The 16710-nt window shown below is 48.5% G+C and overlaps 2 protein-coding genes across 6 annotated transcripts in view; one reads left to right on the top strand and one right to left on the bottom strand.

Moving 5' to 3' along the window:
* Positions 1-16710, top strand: part of APH1B (aph-1 homolog B, gamma-secretase subunit) — a 213983-nt gene that overhangs the window by 89736 nt on the left and 107537 nt on the right. The gene's annotated exons all lie outside the window — the stretch shown is intronic.
* The window catches only part of CA12 (carbonic anhydrase 12), a 61382-nt gene that overhangs the window by 37115 nt on the left and 7557 nt on the right, over positions 1-16710 (bottom strand). The gene's annotated exons all lie outside the window — the stretch shown is intronic.

Raw genomic sequence — 16710 nt, 5'->3', positions numbered from 1 at the left:
TGTGTGTTTAGGGCCACACCCGCGGCATATGGAGGTTCCCAGGCTAGGGGTCGAATCGGAGCTGTAGCCTCCAGCCTATGCCACAGCCACAGCAATGCCAGATCCAAGCCATGTCTGTGACCTACACCACAGCTCAGGGCAACGCTGGATCCTTAACCCACTGAGCAAGGCCAGGAATCGAACCCACAACCTCACGGTTCCTAGTAGGATTCATTTCTGCTGCGCCACAACGGGAGCTCCTATAAGTTTGTTTTTGATGTCCAGGAATGAGTCAACTTCTGTTTTGTAAATAAGGTCATTTGCAGCATTTTTTAAGATTCCATTTGTAAGTGATGTCATATGGTATTTGTCTTTATCTGGCTTACTTAGCTTAGTATGATAATCTCTAGGTCCATCCATCTTGCTGAAAATGGCATCATTTCATTCTTTTTTATGGCCAAGGAATATTTCATTGCATATATACACCACATTTTCTTTATCAACTTTACTGTGTTTTTTTTTTTTTTGTCTTTTGTTGTTGTTGTTGTTGTTATTGTTGTTGTTGCTATTTCTTGGGCCGCTCCCGCGGCATATGGAGGTTCCCAGGCTAGGGGTTGAATCTGAGCTGTAGCCACCGGCCTACGCCACAGCCACAGCAACGCGGGATCCGAGCCGCATCTGCAACCTACACCACAGCTCACGGCAACGCCGGATCATTAACCCACTGAGCAAGGGCAGGGACCGAACCCGCAACCTCATGGTTCCTAGTCGGATTCGTTAACCACTGCGCCACGACGGGAACTCCAACTTTACTGTTTTAGGTGTCTTTCTAAAATACTATTTATTTTGAAAATATTTTAAGTACACAGAAAATTCATAAGACCAGCACAATGGATTCCTATATACTCTTCACCTAGAATCACCAGTTGTTAACATTTCGCCACATTTGCTCTATTACTCTCTCTATTCAGACATCCATGTATGCTGTTATTGTTATTCCTAAACCATGTGAGAGAAAAGTTTGACACTGTTCCCTGTTGTACTTACATACTTCAATGTCTGTCTCCTGAGAACAAGATTTTCTTATATAATCACAATATAATTATCAAAGTCAGGAAATTTAACAATTAACACAATGCTATTATAATCAATACTCAAAATTTTACACCCAGTCTCAAAGGAGCCTCCATAGGTTACCTATGATGTTTCAAAGGGAAAAGCATAACATTCAAATGGAGGAAGCTCTCCACACTGTCTTCACCATGGGATGAAAATGATCACCAACAGTGGGAAAACGGAATTCTCATAGTGCCTCCTGATACAGTGCATGGTGAAAGACACATCACTTCTGTGCTCTTCACACCAAAAATGGACAACCTGACTCTCTTGAGAAACCCCAGACAAACCCAAATGGAAGAACATTCTATGCAATATCTGGTCTTTGTGGTTTGCAACTGTCAAGGGCATGAAAGGTATAAAGAGGCATCACAAATAAATGCAGTGAGTTATCTGGATTGACTTCCAGGTCAGAAAAAAAAAAAATGCCTTTAAAGACCATAGGAAGTTTCTTTTAAACTTGGCCTTCCTCCTTCCCCAGTGGCACAACCCTGTTTGAGTGCAGAGCTTTGTATCTGTACCCCTCCCTGGCCTTGTGACTCCAGCTCTCCCCTGCTCAGGTTAAGGCACGTGAGATCCAGACATTCCTGTGCTGAAAGTTCATTAGTGGCTCCTCTAGCCTTCAGGATGAATCTCGAGTGCAGCCCACCAGCCCCTCCTGATCCCAGTTCCCTCTCCAGCCTTTCCCCACTACCATCTGTCAAAGACTGGGGCAGGGAGGGGTCTGAGACTTCACCCAGACTAAGAATTAGCCTGCCACTGCTTCATGGATGCTGTGAACACACGTAACTCCTGAGTCAGAGACAAAGGACAGTTTAATATCCACAGCCATAGCAGAGGGACATTGGTGCCTATTTCCCAAGCCCAGTCCCACAGGGTGAGGTAATGAGGGCCTTGGGACGCCAGCGCTTGCAAACTGTGCAGCATAATGAGCATTCCTCCCAGCTTAGGAAACTTCGCTGTGGAAAGGGGGTGGCAAACCAGCAAACCAGCCCAGCCTTTGCCTCCAAGAGAGACAGCGTTATTTTACGGGACAGCACACAAATCTGTTCTCTGCCCAGGAAGGAGACACTGGATCTTATGATTTACTACATAAACATCTTTGAAAAGATGGTCTGGAGCAAAAACTGTCGGTGCCTCTGTTCAGATCCCGGGAGCTATTTTCCCTCTACCACTCCTGCAACCCCAGGCTAATGCCTGCCTCTTTCTCTTAATTGCAGCTCACCCTCTCCTCTGCTTTTAGACCCCTGTTGCCTACCATGGGATGCCTTCCTCATCCCTAAAATGCACACCACCCATGCAGAGAAACACTCAGGCACTCTCCTTCCTCTGCTGACTCCTTTACCTTTCAGGAATCAGCTCCTCACGCAGGCCTGACAGCCACTGTCACCCCCCAAATGTAGGATTTTGCCCCACCTCTGTGTGCACAGCGCTGGTGTATGTTCTCACAGCCCTTAATCTGCTCTGTTGTCATTACCTGTTTACACTTCTGCTTGCCCCTCGGCCATCAGTCCGTGGAAGGCCAGGGCTGTGTCCTGCTTGTCTCTGATCCCCAGTGACCAGCCCACAAACGGACTCCATAATGACTGGTGAAAAGTAGGTGAATCAGTGAATCCACTGTTATTGTAAAGCTACCAGCAGTTTCTTCCTGTCACTTGAGGAGGAGTAGGATGTAAAAATGGATAAAGCTAGAAAAGTTGCTTCATAAGGGGCAGGGCAGGTGGGGGGGGTTCATAAGCATTTTCTATATTCTGAAGGAGGGGCCAGAAATTTGTCCTTGGGGAAGCTGTGTGTGTGTGTCTATGTGTGTGTATGTGTGTGATAAACCCTCTTAGTGACACAGACACAAGGCAGGTTATTCCCTAGCGTTTCCATGAAAGCACAGCCCCCCCCCCCAATAACAGTTTAGATGCTGGTGCTTCAGGTTGAGATGCTAAGCATTCCATTTCTCGACCCAGTGATACAAGTGGAATGCACCTTTAACTGGGCTGTGTCCTTGCAAAGGCCACTTTTTTCTAAATATGGATGGGGCTGTCCTGGGCTGGAATGTTGCTGCCCCACCTGTGATGGTATGTCAGACCAAGCCAGTGGTTCTCAACAGGAGTCATTTTGCCCCCTTGGGACATTTGGCAAGGTCTGGAGACATTTTGGGGGTCACAGTCATCTAGTGGGTGGATGGGGTGGCCAGGGATGCTGCTAAACGTCATACAGGGCACAGGACAGCCCCCTCACCCCTGTAAAGAATTATCCTGCCTGACGTGTAGCCAGTGCAGAAGCTGAGGAGCCCTGGCCCAGACTCCTGTGACTGCCTTGTCAAGGCCACGCAGGAAGGCGCAGGTCACACACCATGGAGGAGGTTTTTCTAGAAAGAATGGGGTAATTTCCATATCAGTCCTTCTGGGGCAGGAAAGAGGAATAGGGACCTCATCTCAGGAAAGAGGAAACACAGTCAGGACTCCAGGCCAGAGAGCAAGGCTGGCGCCTACTAGGTGCTGGTAGGAGATCCCCAGGGAAGCGAATGATCATTGCCCTCAGGGAGGACTGAGCAGACACATGTTCGAGATGTTCCTTTTAGGCTGTGGTTGCCTGTGCCATCCCAGCACCTCAGTCAAATTCTGCTAAACTCCAAGGCCTGGTGAGTTTTGTTTTGTTTTATTTTTTTAAGCTACCATTTAATGAGTGCTTACTACATGCCAAGCATCACTGTGTATCAGAAGTTGGCTAACATTTCCTGCAAAAGGCCAGACAGTCAGTATTTGGGGCTTTGTGAGCGGTATGGTCTCTGTTGCCACTACCCAACTCTGCTGTTGTAAAAGAAGTGGCCATAGAGCATGTGCAGACAGATGAGTGTAGCTTTGTTCCGAGAAAGTTTTACTTAGAAAAACAGACGGTGGATTGGCCCAAGGGCCATAGTTCACCAACCCTCATTTTATATGCTTAACGGGTATTTTTTTGTCTACATAACCCTATACAGAGGCTTTATGTTCTCATTTAGCAGTTGAGGTGACTGAGGCACGGAGGTTGGATATAGGCCCAAAGTCGCAGGGCCGGTAAGCAGCAAGGCTGCCGCCCACCCCACCTCTCTTGCTCTCCCCTCTCCTACAGCAGCCTTTGGAGGCTCTGCAGCCTGGGCAGAGGCAGTGGGTAGCCGGTGGTCAGAGGTGACCAGCAGATAAACCCTGGTGATGGTCCAGAGCTAAAGGGGAGAAGCAGCAGTGGGGGGATTTGTGACCTTGTAAACATTCCAGGGGTGGTCTGCCAAATACAAAAAGAGGGGATCTGATAAAAGACGGGAGCTTTCTGCAGTGACCCAGGGTGGAACCTGACCTAAGCAAAGGCTGATGGGCCCCTAAAGTGGACCTGCTGTTGAGCCCATTCTTTGTGTGTGTGTGTCTTTTTGCCTTTTCTAGGGCCACTCCCATGGCATATGGAGGTTCCCAGGCTAGGGGTCTAATCGGAGCTGTAGCCGCCAGTCTAGACCACAGCCACAGCAATGCGGGATCCGAGCCACATCTGCAACCTACACCACAGCTCACGACAATGCCGGATCTTTAGCCCACTGAGGGAGGCCAGGGATCAAACCCGCAACCTTATGGTTCCTAGTCTGATTCATTAACTACTGAGCCACGATGGGAACTCTGAGCCCATTTTTCACTTACCAACTGTCACAAAGAGGAAGTCCTTTCTGAGAGTTCACCTACAGCACTCTTGCTGTTTTGTTTAAAGCTGCTCCCTCAGTTTTCCCTTTTAGAGAGAAAACAGTTTGATGGTTCTCATACCCGAAGACCTTCATCCAAGCTACTTCTGTCTCCCTTCCAGAGGGGCCTGAAGTACAGTGAGAAGGTCAAGGGCTTTGGAGCCATTGACCAGGCTGCCAGTTACAGCCGCTCCACCTACTGGCTGTGTGACCTTGAATGCATCTCAAATACCCTGAGCTTTGCCTACAAAATAAAAGTGGCAGTACCCACCCGGCAGATCCAGGGCTGTTGGGAGGAACGAACATGGTAGCATTAAGATCTGTGTCTGTTCATGATGGATTCCCAAGACATGCTGGTTTCCAGGCCCTTCTTGAATAGAATAGTCTCAGTTCCTCTCTGTCTTTTCCCTAGGGGTTGTTTTCCAACCTTTTAGGGCAAGTTCTCCCTTTCACCTCACCGGAAAACAAATCTTGGGTGACCTGTGTGTCTCCTTTTACTTCTAATGAGATATGTATGCCTAGGTGGCATTTCATTTCAGACTGGTTTCACCTCTGAAATCCTACCATCCCAGATCAAGTGCCACCTTCTCCCTGGTGCCGTTCCCCACTCCCAGAGCCAAAAATCGAGCAACAAACCATTCTTGCCTCATTCGCTCAACAAATGCGCTCTCCTGGGCTGGTCTCTGTGCCTCTGGGAGCAGCCCCTTTGGGGAGAGTGTCACTCCCCACAAGCTGTGCATGAATGATGGCGTCCTTCTAGAAAACTCTCCTTGAGGCTAGAAAGGGCTCCTGCTCACCCCCCTTTGCCTCTCTGAGGCCCCAGAACACTGCCTTGCCTGCAGCAGGCTCGTGCTCAAAATCCACCGTGGAGGGAAAATTTTCTCCAGGGACAATCTGGCAGGTTAGCCTTAGCTGGAATGTGAGCACTTGGTTTATTAACCCAAGAGGTACTGGTGCTTCTTGAGGCAGTTACATGAAGGGAGATCATGAAATTCCTGCAGTTTTCAAAATTTTTTCCCCAGGGCATGACAAGTTCTGACCCAACATCTTTGCATACACACAGTCTTGCCAACATTACTCCGTGATGGGACCTTTCCCATTCCATCCTTGTTGATGGACGTGTTTAAGCATTACACCAAAAGGCTTATCAAGAGCTGGGGGATTCTTGGAAAAGTACCAAAATGAAGCAGTGAGGGGCAGCTGTAAGATCTCCCCTAAGCACTGCTCCAAGTAGTGACATGTCAGTGTATGTTCCAGCAGTTCAGAAACCAGCGGAGAGACTCACTCCACGTTCATGGTGTAGGAGGTGGAGGTGTGAGTGTGTGGGGGCGTGGACGCATGTAAGATTGTAGATATATGTGAACATGGAAGTGAGTGTGCATACATATGCATGCAAGTGTAAACTCCTGCATACACCTCTTTCCTAAATCACTGGGGCTAAGCATGGGGCCAGGGAGCTCTCTTCCTTCGGCCTCTGCTGCCCAGGCTCCCGTGTAGCCACAGGGCTATGCTCACATGGTGTCCCTCACTCCTTCCTGCCACCCCCAGCCTGCCCACTTTCTCTCATATGCTTTTCTTAACTTAAACGTGTTGTCTCTTCCCTGTTCTCCTTTCCAATTCAAATCTTGCCAATCCCAACCACCACACTCCTTCAGCTGTCCATCCTGCTCCAAGGATCTGAAAACAGTATTCATCCATCACTGTCCCTCGAGGACCCCTGATGTCTCTCCCAGCCACGAGCTGCTGACAGTAACGATGACTGAATTCTATTGATTTTTTTTTTCTCTAGCAGCCACACTGGTCTTTGATCTGCATTTCCCATGAGTGCGTCGCAAGGGACCGTATCAAATGTTTATTTATGTCAACAGGTATTAAGTCTATTGTACTTTCTTGAACCACTAAGCCTTTTACTCTGATGTAGGGAAGAAGTGCAAGGTAATTCAGCATAATTTGTTTCTGGCAAGTCTATGTTATTTACTGTTTCTAAAAAAATGACTGCATTTCCTCAATGGCTTTTGCACAGTGTTGTGATGTGTCATGTCCACAACACCTGGCATAAAGTGAACACTCACCAAATGACTGGGGAAATGCAGGAGGTGGAAATCCAGAAACACAGATTCCAGTCCCGTCTTGGCTCCTCCTGCGTGGGTCGCTTGACGGCTCTGAGTTTTCCTTGCCTCATCTGTAAACGGGCTAGGGCTGGGCTGCATCAGCGCTCCCCACTGGGGTCCCACTCGGGCAGCAATGGCAGTCTGGATGCTGATGTGAATACCTCATGCAGCCCAGTGGAGAGGGGCACTCGCCCACGATCAGGCTGCTCTGGCCCATTACAGCGTAAGGAGGCTGTGTTTCTGGCTGAGGTCTGTCAACAGATGAGGGCCCCAAGGCCCCTCCCCTGGTTCAGACCCCTACTCCCTTCTCCCACATCCCTCTAGCCCCTCTTCCTCCAGGGTTTCACAATTCACTCTCCACGCTGTAGCCAGGAAGATCCTTCTAGAGTGCTTATCTCAGGTTTCTACTTAGAAGGTTCCAGCCGTCTCCTGCCATCTCCAGAATGAGGTCCCAACTCCTCAGCTGGTCCATGAACCGCCCCCCACTCTGGCCCTGCCCCATCTCTCCAGCTCCTTCCCTCCTTACTGGGGTCTTAGGTGGTCCCCAAAATCTATCAGCCTAGGTGATCATTGCACAATCTGTCCCAAAGGCCCTTTCCACCTCTGCCCTTTGCTTGGCTGGCTCCCCCATGTCCTTCAGGTCTCAGCTTGGACATCACCTCCTCAAGGAAGCTTTCTCGAATCCTTCCCCAAGACACTAGTGAGGTCTCTCTCTTCCGCTCTTCGTCTCATTGCATTGTAAGGCCCTAATGCACTGTCTCCTCCCAGATTCTCAGTCCTATAATAATAGGGGCCATGTCTTATCCATTATTTCCTTAGCACCTCGTCTAATACTTGGCACTTTGTATTTACTCAATAAATGTTCATGGAATAAATGTGAATCAGTTTTCTTGGGCTAACTGAAAACTGGTTTTTATATCTGTCTTTGATTAATAACAAATGGGAAAAAATAACTATTACATTTTTAACATATAAAAGTTAAGCCTTTTAAACAATGGTATCCATGGGGGGCAGGTACGGAGAATAAAAGAGTGAGGAACATGTTGGGTACATGACCCTCAGGGCCTTTCTAGATAATTTTTCCAGAAATATATTTGATTAACATTTTGGTTCCGGGTCAAGAAAAATACCTGTAAACTAGAAGGGCACTGTCAGTGAAGAATCTGTAGATTTGCAGGAGCATAGATAGTTACTCTAGTCAGAATTACCCGTTTGCCTCTGGGCTTCCTGGTGGCCAAAGCCAAAAGGGTAAACAGTCATTTGCGTGACTGCCTCAGACTTGTTACAAAACGTCTTTGTTCCACAACCTTCAGAGTCACTTTTTCTCCTTTCTCCACTTCTCCTGCAGTTCCCAGAAGGTGGGGTACCAAGGAGGGGTCTCCCTATAAAAGCACCAGGCACCATTTGCCAATGTCACCATTTCCTGCTAATATATCTCATATTCCTGCTAATATATCTCATATCTCAAATATATCTCATTCTCCTCATAATCAAAGGGCCCTTCCAGAGCCAGCTGGCCCAGAAGAGGGGGCAGCATGACCATTTGCCCTGAAACTAACCACAGGCATTCTTACGAGCTCTGGATGGGTCACCTCCTGTTCACCCAGAAGTTACACAGCTGATCTAGTCACAAGTTAATGATTGCAAAATCATTTACAAAGTTGATAAGCTAAATGAACTCTTTTCTTTAGAGTTTATGCCAATTCTGAGTCAACCTTTACAGACATAAGGAGGTGGCAGCTTGTATTTGTTCCTTCCTGGTTGACGAAAATCAGATGCTTGCCAGGTCACTGGAAAGCTTGCTTCTTAAAGAAATATTTTTGTAAACTTAAGAAAAAAAAAAAAAAAAAGGTGGAGTTCCCGCCATGGCGCAGCGGAAATGAATCTGACTAGGAACCATGAGGTTGTGGGTTTGATCCCTGGCCTTGCTCAGTGAGTTAAAGCCGGCAGCTGTAGCTCCGATTAGATTCCTAGCCTGGGAACCTCCATATGCTGCGGGTACGGCCCTAAAAAGCAAAAATTAAAAGTTAAGAAAAAAAGCACCTAATTTATTTCATTTATAAATACTTGTAATATAGATCCAACACCACTAAAAAGTATAAGTGAACTGTGGCTTGATTGGAAGTTGGACAAAATTACAGTTTAAAATCTAATATGAGGAGTTCCTGTTGTGGCGCAGTGGTTAATGAATCGGACTAGGAACCATGAGGTTGTGGGTTCGATCCCTGGCCTCGTTCGGTGGGTTAAGGATCCAGCGTTGCCGTGAGCTGTGGTGTAGGTTGCAGATGTGACCTGGATCTGGCGTTGCTGTGGCTCTGGCGTAGGCCAGTGGCTACAGCTCCGATTAGACCCCTAGCCTGGGAACCTCCATATGCCATGGGAGTGGCCCTAGAAAAGGCAATAAATAAATAAATAAATAAAATCTAATATGATTCTCCGTCATTTCTATATGCTGTATCATGGACAGTGTGCATACTAGCCATTATTTTTACATCTTCTTGCCCCCACTGTTTCACCATTTAAATGCTGAAATTAAATCATTTCAGGTCCTTTCTTCATGTTCCTAGCATCTAATAGGGTGTTTCTCAGTGTTTGTGGTCCAGCTACCATATTTCATTGCTTCTAGATGCCAAGATATCCCAAATACAGAGATGCTAAAATGCTAAAAAGAAAAGAAAAAAAAGGAGTTCCCGTTATGGCTCGTTGGGGTACAAATCAGACTAGTATCTGTGAGGATGTGGGTTCAATCCCTGGCCCCGCTCAGTGGGTTAACGATCTGGCATTGCTGTGAGCTGTAGGTCACAGACATGGCTCAGATCTGATGTGGCTGTGGTGTAGCGCCAGTGGCTGCAGCTCCAATTCAATCCCTAGTCTGGGAACCTCCATATGCCACAGATGCAGCCCTAAAAACCAAAAAAATAAAAAATTACATGTAAAAAAAAAAGTTGCATCTGAGAATCAATGAAACGTGGTCTTTGTCCACAGCAAGTGCTGGCTCTCTTTCTTGGTCATGAGGCAGTAACACCGGGAGGCATTTGCATCCTTCACCCTGTGGCTGCCCCTGCAGAGGAAGATGGTAACAGGCCAGGAAAGAGGGCTCTTGCTCCATCCCAGAGACTGGGAGCCTGCTGAGACAATCTCTGATCCATTCTATTCATGGAAAACCATTTAATCTCTGCCCCAGGCACCTTCACACACCTGCTCTGGATTCAGCCTTTCTGCTTTCAGTCTTCTTTTTGAGCTGGTTAACTGCGGAGGCTCCTCTCTCTCCCAGTGCTAGGGATGGGCTGCCAAGAGCTTTAACTGGCTCCTGGAGAGCTGTGCCCTGCCCTCACCTGTCTCCCTGGAAGCAGAGCACGTAGCAGAGGAGGCAAGTTTGAGCACAGCCAGAGTCCTAAGAGCCCCTGGCAGGACCCCCCTGAGCTCTCGCCAGCCTGCAGCTCCAAGGCCCATCTCTGCCTCAGGTGAGTGAGGGTCCCTGCTTAGGCAGCTCAGCACCCTAGAGCCCAGCCTCAGATTTCTTCCCAGCTCCACTCCTGACTTCAAGGCTCAGCCCAGAGACTCGGGGGAGGCAGGGGGCACTCCAGCATGACTGAGGTGGCTTCAGCTATGGATCCAGATATCTGCTCCCTAGATGCTGGCAAAATGCCAGGTGATTAGCTCCAACTCTGCCCTGGTCTGAAGGACAAGGCTGGGAAGAACTTTCTGGCCTGTGAGGCCCATGGGACAAGAGCTTGGAGCTCCTGTGGTTTTTGCTCAATTTTTTTTTCTTACAAGGGAAACTCCTTTTGTTTGTTCCAAATATAAAAAGAATATCTCCTTGTTGTTTCAACACTCAGGCAATTCAGAAAAGCAAGTAGATTCTTTCGAACAAAACTCAGATTTGTTTGGTATTGTAGCATTGGCGAGGCATTTCCCCACATATTAGCTAATAGAGTTTTCCGCCACAACTCTGGGAAGTGAAGGGTCAGAAGCTACCCTGCATGCTTACTCTGCAGTGGGTACCGCAAGCCTCTCGCTGTACATTATCTCATTTAGTCCTCACTACGACCCTGAGGCAGAGCAGAGCTTCCCAAACTTACGTGGGTATCAATCAGATCATGAGGTGGGCATGTGGAAACAGGCCACTGGGCCTGGCCCCAGAGTTTTTGATTTGGAGGTAAATCTGGAATAAGCCCAAGAATTTGCATTTCTAACATAGTCATACACGGTGCTTTTCTTGCTGCTAAAGAACAGGAGGTGAAGGTTTGGGTTCTCCCCACACACATCCCCTGCCTCCTCCCCTGTGTTTCACTTGTAGTTCTGAGTGTTTGGGATGCATCCCAAGCCCCACGGGATGCTGGTGCTGCCCATCCAGGTACCACTGAGGTAGATGCTATCACTGCTCCCATTTTGTAGCTAAGAAAACCGAGGTTCAGGGAGGTTAAATTACTTTTCTTTTTTTTTTTTTTTTTTTTGTCTTTTGTCTTTTTGTTGTTGTTGTTGTTGCTATTTCTTGGGCCGCTCCCGCGGCATATGGAGGCTCCCAGGCTAGGGGTTGAATCCGAGCTGTAGCCACCGGCCTACGCCAGAGCCACAGCAACGCGGGATCCGAGCCGAGTCTGCAACCTACACCACAGCTCACGGCAACGCCGGATCGTTAACCCACTGAGCAAGGGCAGGGACCGAACCCGCAACCTCATGGTTCCTAGTCGGATTCGTTAACCACTGCGCCACGACGGGAACTCCGGTTAAATTACTTTTCTAAGGCCATTCGTCCAGAAAGTGGTCTAGCTGATATTTCCAGGTCAGTCTGGTGCTGGGCTTTGTACAGTTCCCACCTCTTCCTCCTGGTTTTCTGCCTCATCTGCCCCTTCCCCCCATGACACCACCCGCGCCTGAAGGATCTGGTGCTAGCTTTCCCGGTCTTTTCACCCAGCTGTCAACACGCAAATGCAAGCATTGTACCAGCTACAGGCTAATATCCTCCAGAACACACAAACCTCAATTCTGCAACGCGGGATAGAAGAGAAAAAAATTATGAGTGGGTGGACCACACCACATCCAGAGACACCCTGGATGTCACAACTTCAATTCGAATAACTGGAACTGTAGCACAGATTTAATAAGTCATAGTGGGTTGGATCACTAAGCCTCAAGGGAAATCCTCAAGACACAGGGGTAGGGATTCAGTTCCCTGGTATGAAAAACATGTTCTAGCCTTTCTTATTCTCTCTCTCCCCACTGAGAGTGCTCTGTGCCTTTTGTCCTCATCCTCAGGTGGCAGTGGGAATAGGGGAGAAATCCCTGGGGTATTTTGAGTTGGCCAGGCTTCTACCTTTGATAAAGATGAAAGCTTTCCTTAATTAAATCAGCCTTTCAATTGCATGTGCACCTAGCTGCTGTTTTAAGTGCTCCCTTTAGCTCTAACCTAGTCCGTTCTTTATTAAAGTCACACAGTGTCTTTATCTGCCACTAAAGAATAGAAGGCAGAGTTTTTCCTCCTATCTTCCTTCCATGGGTTCCATGTCTAGTTCTAGTTTAGATCATGAACCCCAGGGATTGTTGGTTTATAGCAACTCAATATTCCAGCAGATTGAGGACAGAAGGCGGGATGGAGGTGGGATCCTGGTGAACCAATGAGGTTTGCCCAGGTGGAAGGAAGATCACTTCTTAATTCCCAAAGGAGATTTGTTCAGACACAGTATCTATTGTCTGGGAGAAAGGAGAGCCACTGGAGGAATGTGGTGGCAACACCTGGTCACAGAGAGTCCAGCCATGGCTGAGAAGCTGGGCAGGAGGGCCGACAAGCCCAGTGCCCAGGACTCCAGCTAAGACCCCATCCTTCCAGAGTCCTCACTCCAGGATGGAGGGGCTGATCTGGTGGATGCCTTGTGGAGCCCTGATTTAGAAGTGGGACTCGCTCACCTGCCAGGAGCAGGGCTTGGCTTCCTGTTCCCCTTACATCCCATCTCCCCCGAGGGTTTGTCTTAGTTCTCCCAAATAGCTAACAGTGATGTCTGCCTATTTCTGAACCAGCTCACAGTGAGGCTCACACTGGGGCACCAGAGCAGCATCTGGCATCCTCAGGGATGCAGTCCTGCATCCATTCTCGGCTCAAATGACATGTTCTTGGGTCACAAGTTTCAGTAGAGGCATCCCTTCTGATTATTCTGTTGTTTTGAACACATTGAGGGGTTTTGGTTTTGGTTTTTTTCTTGTGGGACAGCTAAAAAATATACTGGGGTAAGGATGACTCTCCCAGCCAGCTGGAATTGTTAAACTCTTTTATTGAATGTAATGTACATATGGAAAAGTGCATGTGTCGTAAGTGAAGAGCTTGATGGATTTTTTACAGACCGAACACAGCACCCCCATCAAGGAAGTGAACGTGACCAGTCTCCCCCTCGTGCCTTCTATCAGTTTCCTCCACCCCAAAGGACACCCACTCTCCTGCCTTCTAACAGCCTAGATGCACTTGAGCAGGCTGGAGTTTAGCCTCAGCTCACATGTTGGCCTGACTTGCAGCTGCCCTCCATTTCAGAGTTGGTGGCTCAGCAGGATAGAATTGGGGCTGCTTTCAGTGAGGAGGGCACTGATCCAACACACGCCAGCACATATCCAGCTGCTGCTCCCGTCCGCAAGAGGAGCACTCAGGAACAGGGGTTGGCCCCATCCTGGCTGTCAGATGGTCCTCCTGTCTGCAGGGGGGCCATCCAGGAGGCCAGCGCAGTGACTCAGTACGGAGAGGGATAGGGCTAAAGTTCCCTTTCCATGTGATTCTAGAAGTCCTACCATGTGTTCCTGGAAGCCAGAGGCCCCTGGAGCATTATGACTCAGCAGTATCTACGTGCAAAGTAGCTGAGGTCTGCACCCTGGGAAAGCCAGCATGTGGCCTTGGGTTGGACTTGCCCCATTCAGTGCAGCCTGTTTTGTTGGGAAACCATTTCCCCCAAGCACCTCTGCCAGGCTCTCTGTTTACCTGTGTCACTCGGAGCACTGGTGCCAGCTGCCAGCCTGGACCTGTTGCCTCCTTAGCCATCCTCCATCTGGCCTCCTTCATTGGCCCCGACCGAGGGCTGACTCCACTGTGGGTGTGCTCATTTTGCTAATAAAAAGGCAGATTTGCCTTTGTGCTCACTCCCGGGCATGTCATGTATCATTAGACTCTGTCCTCTGCTTCCTTAGCAAAGGGCTGCTCTCATCGCACAAGGCAGCAGGGACAGAGGGCTGGCCAATGCTAGTGGTCAGGAGGAAACACTTCTGGATTGGTTGATATGGCTGGATGGAGGAGCCCTCCCTCGGGGAGCACCATGTCATGCCCTAAGTGGCAATAAGATTTTCCTCCCACATCTTGTTCACTCAGTGTCTTCTGTTCTCCATAACTTTGTGGCTACACCTAGGGAGCCTGTCTGACAGAGGCAGAGAGCTCTGGAGAGACGTGACTTGTGTGTCCCCTCTCCCTGGGAAGCCAGTAGAAGAGGTGGCACAAGTTACCTCTGATTCAGGTTAGAAATTCTTGGGAACCACAAGAATCACCTGAAATAGACAAGTTTTTCAGGTTCCCCCTCTCCCCCAGATCCAGGCTGAGGCCCAGAAATCTGCATATCTGGAAAACATCCCAGGTGATTCTTTTTTTTTTTTTTTTTTTTTTTGTCTTTTTGTCTTTTTGCCTTTTCTAGGGCTGCTCCTGTGGCATATGGAGTTCCCAGGCTAGGGGTCTAATCGGAGCTGTAGCTGCCGGCCTACCCCACAGCCACAGCGACCCATACCACAGCTCACGGCATCATTAACCCACTGAGCAAGGCCAGGGATCAAACCCACAACCTCATGGTTCCTAGTCGGATTCGTTAACCACTGAACCACGACAGGAACTCCCATCTGAGGTGATTCTTATGCAGGTGACCCCAAGCCATAGTCTGAGGAGCTCTGATCTGGACAGCCCCTTCCCCCGGTCACAGATGGGGAGCAGGCGAGACCCCCGGGGGCTCATACAGCTTCCTCCAGACTCTATGGAATAAGGCCCAGAGCCTGAGTCCTGCCTTCTCTCCATGCCTGTATCATCGCTCCTGTCACCTCCCATACACTGAACCTGCCAAGGGGCCTGATGCCCAGACTGCCAGTTCCTCCCTTGGCGGGGCTCTTGCTCTGCCTTCCTTTCCCTCTTACTGCCATTACTGTAAACTGGACATCGGGACATAGAGTGGGGTTTCTACAAAGGCCAAACACCTTCCTGCCTCCCTCCCATCCTTCCTCTTCCACCCCTACCACCCCCTCTCCTTAAAACACAAATTGCTCCCTGCCCCATCCCTCCATCCATGAGACAAAGTGGGAAGAGCCTGGCCTCCCCTTGCCTGCTGCCCCTGTTTGACCCAACCTACCTTCCTGACCTTAGAGTCCCCCCATAACAATTTCTCTAAATGTCTTCCCTCCAGTGCCATCTTGCTCTTTCTTGCCTCCTCTCATGTGATACCATCATCAGCTTTGCCAATAGCACTTCCTTCCCGCCATGCTGAATCCTCCCCATCCTCCAAGGTCCAGGGAAAGCCCTCCTCTTCCAGGAAGGCTTCCTTAGCCATCCAGCCCTAGCACTCTAATCCTCCTCTGAACCTTCAGAGCACTGACGTGTTTATTTGCTATCTGTTATTACTGCCTACTCTATTCTGCTTTGAATTGTGAGCTTTAGGTAATTCCCAGCTACAGACCACAGCCTACGCTTCTAATTTCCCACCCACTTAGCCATGTGCCTTGCACATAATAAGTACTTAAGGGATATTAGTACCGCTGGAGACATGTAGTGCTAGAGCCAAGGAGACCTTGGCCTGAAGGTGGCTGGGTGATTAGCTCAGGGATTTTTCTGTGCCTCTTGGGCTAAGAAACATCCAAAGGCTAACTAGCAAATCGAAATCAGCCTTCTCTGAATTCTGCTTCCTCTATAGGAATCAACCGTTCTGCCTGTTCCTAGCCCTCCAGCTCCACATCGGGCTCACCATAACAATCTCTCTTCCACACCCCTGTCACTTTAGTTTCAAACAAGACATTATTAATATTCCTGCACTTGCCAGCGGACCCTGGTGCTTGGCCCCTATCCTGACTCCAGCTGATGACCAAATTTCCCATTCAGCTGAGCCAATTTCAAGCTGCTTCATCTTGAAACCCTTTTGCACTTTTGATGTCCCTGCCTCTCCATTTAAGACAAGCATCCCTACTGTACTGCACAGGGAACTGTATCCAATCTCTCATAATAGAAAATGGTGGAAGATAATATGAGAAAAAGAATGTATATACGTGTGTGTGTGTATATATATATATGCATTTGGGTCACTTTGCTGTATAGCAGAAATTGACACATTGTAAATCGAGTATACTTTAATAAAAAAATTTTAACATAAATAAAACAAATCCCCCCCACCAAAAAAAAAAAAAAAAGAAAGCATCCCTCTTATACCCCAGACTGACATCACCACTTGGTCCTTTGCTTGCTCACAAATATGCCAACAAGAAGTTAATTCTAGACACAATGGCAGCTTAAGTTCCGGGACCTGAGCCTGGCTTTCAGAAAGGAGCCCTTTATTCTTTATTAGAGGATAAATGCCCTACAGAGGAAAAGGGCACTCTCCTGCTTAGGGCTCTTGCAGTCTAAAGCTAACCTGGGCATCCTCACCTGGCAGTGTGCAGAGGTCTGGAAGCCTTAACACTACAACTTAAAGTTTAAATACACGAAGCAGGCTCAGCTGTCCAGAGAAAGAGCTGTCTGCTGCCTTCGTGGAGTAAGTCTTTAGAGGGGACTTTGTGATCTCTTTTAACAATACCACAACTGCTCTCTCA

Source organism: Sus scrofa, chromosome 1, assembly GCF_000003025.6.
Source record: "Sus scrofa isolate TJ Tabasco breed Duroc chromosome 1, Sscrofa11.1, whole genome shotgun sequence".
NCBI classification, from domain to species: Eukaryota; Metazoa; Chordata; class Mammalia; order Artiodactyla; family Suidae; genus Sus; species Sus scrofa.
The sequence above is the reverse complement of the archived record's forward strand: the minus strand, read 5'-3'. Positions and strand labels throughout refer to the sequence as shown.